The 7,239-nt window shown below is 24.9% G+C and overlaps 1 protein-coding gene across 2 annotated transcripts in view; it reads left to right on the top strand.

The window, feature by feature from the left end:
• Positions 1-257: 257 nt before the first annotated feature.
• Positions 258-7,239, top strand: part of LOC107454969 (lysosomal cholesterol signaling protein-like) — a 67,433-nt gene continuing 60,451 nt past the window's right edge. Inside the window, exon 1 of one of the 2 annotated variants that reach the window (XM_016072342.4) lies at positions 258-551. The gene's annotated coding sequence lies outside the window, so the exon portion shown is untranslated. Of the gene's footprint in view, positions 832-7,239 lie in introns of both variants that reach the window. The other variant, XM_016072345.3, reaches the window with a different exon arrangement.

Below are 7,239 nucleotides of genomic sequence, written 5' to 3'. Positions count from 1 at the left end.
TTATCAATATTTAAATTGCAAAGAATGTGAAGAAATTAATGGAGATCAAGCTAAATCTCTTAATTAAATGTGCTCTAAATACTGAGAAAAACACCATTTTTTAATTTTATTATTTTATTATATTCAGGAGCTTACACTCTTCTGTGAGCACTCTAGCTTTGTTGTTTTGAAAAGAATGTTAAAAAAAAGTGCTAGTGCATTTCCTACTTAATTCAAATAGTCGATTATTAATAAACCTCAATTGATCCGCACTCCCTCTAGTAGAAAACAAGCATGACGCTCTACTCTAGCCAATCATGCGTTCACAGACGATCGTTCACATGCCGGCTCAAGCCAGAACGGAACCGATGACAAGTGAAACCACAACTAAAAGTTCCCGCCAAGCGAAAGTGAACTGACATTGAAATATAAGTGTGACTTCTGTAGAATAGCGGTTTGAAAAAAAAAATTATTTCACATCTTTCTCATCACTTTCCTTTTTTAGTTTTTCTCCCGCAGCCTTCAAAAGGAGAGAAAGAGAGAGAGTAAAGTTTTGTAGAAAGGATTTTCCGGTGAGTTGCGTTATGTCTTCGGTTTCTCTTTTTGTTTTGTTTTTCATTTTCTTTTTATTGTAATATAAAAAGACGTTTAAATAGAGTAAAAAAACCATTATTTTACTGGGCCTTCTTCAAATAGTTGCAAGATAACATTCTTCCTTTTATAATTCTATAATCCTTAAGAATCTTTAATATTTTAAAACCTTTTTAATATTCCAATAAATTATTCTAAAATCGTTTGCAAATTTTAATAACAGGAACACTTTCGTGTGACAGCAAGAAAAGAGTTCTATTTGTAAGTTGTATGTTTTAGAGTATTTTGCTAATAATTATCATTTAGAAACTTAAGATTCTAACATAAAAACAATTTTAATTTATTATTTTTCAGTCATTTGTTATTTCATTTATATTCATCATTTGTTCTTTTATAATCAGACATCATTATAAAATTATTTTCTGATGTATCATTAATACCATTTTAATCTATTTCTCTTATCGGACGTCATTATAAAATTGTTTTAGAATTTTTATAAAATATTGGCAACAAGGTAACAGTTGGTTTTTTAAGTTACATTTTTCGAATCATTTTGCTAATTTTATATTTCCGAAATACAATTATGTTATTTTCTGCCATTAAATTTGAACTTATTTGAAAGATATTCTTTCTTTTTAAGATCTTCTTCTAATATTTAAGAATCTTTTAAACTTTCAATCTTTAAATTTTTTTTATGATTTTGCTTAATCAGGTATCACTGCAAAATCATTTTCTAATTTTGATGGAATAATATCAATATGGCCACAGTTAAATTTGTAAGTTACGTTTATAAATATATTTTATAATTTTATATTTATAAACAATGCAATTTTGTAGTTATCAGACCTTCAATTAAGAACATATTTGAAAGATATCTTTCTTCTTTTTTATTTTTTTAAAGAACTTTTCTATTCCCTTAGAACTTAAGATTCCTTAATCTTTTAAAACAATTTTATTATTCTTATTTTATCAGACATCATATAAAATTATTTTCTAATTTAGATAAATTACAGGCAGCAAGGGAGCAGTTGGATATTTAAATTTTTAGAATTATTTTGCTAATTTTTTATTTATGAAATACAATTAAATAAATTTCTAATGTTAAAGTTGAACTCATTTGAAAGATATCATTCTTTTATTTTAATCTTACAAAGGTATTTTTTTAATATTTTGGAATCTTTAATTTCTTAAAACTTTTTTTATATTCAATTTTACCATGTATCAATATAAATCATTTGCTAATTTTAATAAAATGTTTTCAAAAAGGTGACAGCTCAATTTGCAAGTTACATTTGTAAAAACATTTTGTTTATTTTATATTTATGAACAAAACAACAACGTAATTTTTTGACATTTAATAATATTTTATTTAAAATTTGCCTTTCTTTCTTTTTAATCTTCCTTAGATCGTTCCTAATCCTTTAGTGTTTAATTGCTTGTTATTTGCCTTTTTAATTGCTGAAACTCTTTTTAATGAATGCTCTTTCCTTTTATCCAAAATCTCAATAAAATCATTTTCAGGTTTAAATAAATCAATGGCAACATGGGGTCAGTTCAATTTCAAATTTAAATTTTTTCGGACATTTACTAATTTTCGTGAAACAAAGAATGATTATATAATTTTCTGGAGTTTTATTTTAACTTTTCTGACTTCTTATAAAAATTACATTGTTGTCTTTTAAGGAATCAACTATTTTATGATTGAAATGAAAATATGTTAATATTAGTTTATTAATTTTTCCAATTTTATTATTATATATTTTGACTCTTTTGTAAATAAAATTAATGTGCTTGCTTCTTACAATTTTCAAATGCCCAATTATTATACTATTCAATCAGTGTATGATTATTTCTCTAACTGAAGTTCGTAAAATTGATTAGGAAGCTAATCAATGTGTTTATTTATGAAATATGCATACTTTCCTTTATTTGCACTATTTTATGTATTTTTTTTAACAAGTGTAATGTAAAAGCAAATGGAAAAACAGCTGATGAACGTAACATACTCAAAACAACTCAAAATGTTTTAGGCATGGTTTATGAGCAACTTAGATATTAAAACATTCTGACGGTTTTATTATAGATTATGCTTTTTTAAACGTTTGTGTAAAACCAAAAGTAAAGTTTTTTTCATTTCACTATTATTTACCTTTCGGCCTGAAACTTTTACTACTTTACTTTATTTTAGCATTTTTATGAAAAGCTAAAAGCTTTATTTTGACATTTAATATTATTTTTATTATTTTAGAACATTCTTAAGAAATAATAGTCAAGCATCTAAATAGCTAAGGTGTAACCTAGTAAAATATTATCCACATTAGTGCTATTTTATTTTTAATATAGATGTATTTAATTACTTATTTTTATCTAAATCCGTGCTTTAAAATATTTCGGATCAAATTAGGGCATGAAGTATTGGCATTTTGGGTGCGTCATACGTAAAATTCATTTTTACCGTAAAATAGTATACTGTAATTTTTACATTAATATTTATTTAATTAGTGAGATTCACAGATTTTATGGTAATTATTACAGTGAAAAATACGTTGTATCAGATTTTTTATTCCGTAGCATGCCCCGGTAAAAATGGATTTTAGGGTAAAAAGTATCAGCATCCTAAATGCCGGCTATTTTTACTGTAAATATGATTCGGAATTATTTACAATATATGAATATTCCCGAATATCAAGAAAAGGAAAAAAAGGAAAAAAACTATGTTCATTAATATTTAAATGCAGTAAATTTTCGTTTATTTGAAGAACTAGGTAGTGAAACAGTTAGTGAAAGATTCAGATCTTTCATCGTGCTGAAGTACGTATCTCTTGTTTTGACTGACAAATTTTAAAATTTTTTTTCAAAAAAATGTAAAAAGCTTCTTACAGTCATGTGTTAACGAAAAGCAAAGAGAGACCGCCAAATGTCAGAGGGAAATATCGCTAGGCAAAACTCGACAAAATAGAAAATAATTCATCTAAACCTGTCTTTTGACAAATCATGTATCTGAATTATAAATTAACGGAATTTTTTTAAACTTATAAGACATTTCATAAAATAAATCTAAAATCAATATTTAAAATCATTATTATTTTTTTTTTTTAAATTTATGTTTTTTTTAAAAAACATTCCTGAATTTAATTTCATAATTTACTGTAGTTTCAACGTAATTAAAATTGAATATTCAATTAGAAATAATTTATTTGTATTTATTGAACTGAAAATTAATTAATATAAATTTAACAGAAATAAAATAATAAATGTTGAGTCTTACCACTTATTGTTTAATTGTATGAAACTCTTTAATGTACAGTGTAAAAAAATAAACAGATCACCCTGAATAACTTTTAATCTAATGATCAATATAATAATTCATTTAATTTTTAACCTAATTTCACCTTCTATGAATTAGTCTTAAGGCTTCGAGTGGGTGATATCAAATATGCTAATTAATTAGATATTTTAAATTAAAAAATCAGATACAGAAATGTACATTCTCCATAAACATACTTCCCTCCCCCACCTTATTCGGATTTCTGACACCCAAAATATAGAGAAGAGTCTCAATCTGGGAAACATAGTCCCAATTAGCCTATTTGAGATCATTTCCTCAAACCATTAGGATTGAGTCCTAGAACGTGAAGATCCGATCATTAGATTAAAAGTTGTTTAGAGTGATCCGTTTTTTGTTTAAAAAATAATTAATTGTGATTGCTAAATATAAAAATAAATGATTTATTTTTATTTTATAATTGTTTTTTTTTAATAATTATTTTGATTTTGAGTTCCTGCTTTTTAGCAATTTATTCTGAAAGGCATACGAGAGATAAGGCATTTGACATTTATAATAAATTAATAGTAAATAATCAGGTGGGAAGACAGAAATTAGAATTTAAATATTTTGACATTTTTTATAGATTAGAAACAATGTGACTATAAACGTTTTCTTATTTCGACCTTATGCTAGATGAAACTAAAAAAATGTATTGCACAATACTTGTACAAAAATCGAAAAGCATTATATACAAAGCCGAGTTGTTTTATATCTCATTAGCAGCTTACGCTGAATTTATCAATTTATTTTATTTATATACTTTCTTATAAAATTTTTATGATTTCTATATTTATCCGTACACGTTTGATTTTGATGCACGTTATCTCTATTATATAAGACACCAATGTGTGTGTATGCTGTCACAAAACCGATAAAATTTCTTTTTTTTTCTGACGTTGACAGTGAAAAACTAAAAACAAACTCAGCTATAAAATGGAGGATTAAAAGCAGATGGTTTATATAAACAAATAAATGGTTCTATTGTTACGATTTAATTATTTTTATTTATATATGTAAGTAACACAATAATTTAGAGCTACATTTTTGCCTTAATGAGGCTCAATAATTACTGCAAGAGATGTATTATAACTACGGAGATTTGGCCACAAATGCGTTGCTCATTAACTCAACCTAAATATTTGTAATAACTCTGGTTATACTATCTTCTTTTTTATCAAATTTGTGACTGCGTTTTTTTTCTTATTTTTTAAAATTTTCTTTGATTTTTTTTCAAATTTTGCGAGTTTATGTTAGAATAACGGACTTAAAACTTTTATCTTGAAACACTGAAATTTTTAGCTATGTAAGTAGGAAAATTCAACAAATTATTAGTTTTATTAGCTTCAAGTACACGAAGAAAAAATTCTGTTTAAGTTACCGTACCGCAGATTAAAGATATTTTTTGTTAAAACAAAAAGCATAATTCTGCTTACAAAACCAAAATACACGGTATTTAAAGCCTGTTTTCGATAAATTTTTCGTTCATATGGAAATGGTTTACCGAAAATTCTAATTTTTAAAACTATAGCGCTTATTACCTCACATTTAGCAAAAATTACAAAACAGAAAAGTAAATTTAATCGAATAAGTGCTTTTTATGCCTTGCATTTTTATACCGTTATTATTATTGCATCTTTTATGCATTTTTTTATTGAAAAAAAAAATCCAAATTTTAACACATTTACTAAATTTTGTAACATAATATTAAGTCACATTTTATTGTTAAATTTAGAAAGAATTTAATCACAGCCCTTTGGTAAAAATTACGGAACTTGTTAGTGCTTCGATAAATTCAGAAATAAATAATTTTTTTTTCCCGAGCAGTTTAGACCCCACTTTTTTTCGTTGTAGCATTGGAATGTATTTAAATCAAATCGTAATGTGGAGATCGTAATGTGCGTAATGTGATAGTATAGATGTGGTTGTATTGATAGCGTAATGTGGGGATCTGTCAGCAAAGCGAGAAAGGGGCGGAGTCCCTTATGCTGAAATGAAGTCCTAAAGTTTGAAATTTATTTTTGTTTCTGTAATTAATTTATTTTATTCCACTAGATTTAAATTTGTATTAGTTAAAAACAAACAGTCACACAATTCATGCATATTTTTGCACATTAAAAAAAGTTTCATTGTTTTTTGGCATTCAACGATTGTATTTAAAACAACCGCAAAATAACAATGAGTACTAACACAAGACATAAAAACGTTTACTGAAAATACTTATTTCATGAAGGGATTACACGTATAAGCTGTTTATATTTTAGACACGTTATGTTCACTTGTGTGAATTTATTTTCATCTTTCATAGTCGTAAATCACTACTTGTTATTTTAAAGAAAGTATGATTTATGCTTTTAAATAGCCTTTGTTTATAATTTGTTTAAGCTGATTTTTATTTACCAGTTAAAAACCATGTTAATATTTAACAAATATATCTTGTTTAACATTACATTTATCTGAAAAAATGTGTATTTAAATTTAATTATTCTATTTAAAATGTATAATATTTGAGATACTGTTTTTTTTTAAATATTTAATAATTATTGCAGTTTTAAGTTTCGCAATCTACTTTTGGAAGGGTTAATTTAAAAATGTTTAAAAAGGATTAACATTTTAAGTTGTTTGAAATTTGCTAAATAATTAATAATTATGTTTAAAAATTGCAAACATTTTCTCACTGAGACTCTCATGACTAGTATAGCAGTGTGGATTTCTTTAAATTATTAATTTGGTTTTGTGGTGATTTGTTGTTATGTTCTTTATTGTATTAAAATGTTAGTAAAATAAATATGCAATGTAAGTGCTTGGAAAAAAACTATAATTTAATGTAAGCTAATTTAAGATCATTAATTGTTTTGAATCAAGACTGCGCCACGCATTTTAAAAAATATAAAAGTTGAGTAACAGTTACTTTATTGGGAGAAATTTTGAATAATATTTTAAGTAAAAAAATAAATTTTGAGAAAGGTAAACATTTCTTTCGAAACGCTTTTAATTTTAACAAAATCTTCCAAAGATTGTTTCATTTATAATTCTAGTTCTCTAATTGTGTTTTGTCATGCTATTATAAATACTTAAACGCTTTTGTTTAACTTTTATGTTTTTTAACGTCTTAAACATAACCTTAATTTGAAAATGTATAAAATTTTTCAACTCAATTAAATAGGAAAATAAAGGTTAGGTATCTAAATTATAGTATTTTTCTAGTTCTTTTTTCAATAAAAAATATTTTTATAAAAATTATAATTTTTAAATTTTTATAATTTTAATAAAGTGTTGGGTATCAATTTTGCTTTTTTACGTTGCAAGCAGACTTAACCGGTAAGATGAAAAGTATGGTTAGA

This window comes from Parasteatoda tepidariorum, chromosome 2, assembly GCF_043381705.1.
Source record: "Parasteatoda tepidariorum isolate YZ-2023 chromosome 2, CAS_Ptep_4.0, whole genome shotgun sequence".
NCBI classification, from domain to species: Eukaryota; Metazoa; Arthropoda; class Arachnida; order Araneae; family Theridiidae; genus Parasteatoda; species Parasteatoda tepidariorum.
Note: the sequence above shows the minus strand (reverse complement) of the source record. Positions and strands in the feature narration are given on the sequence as shown.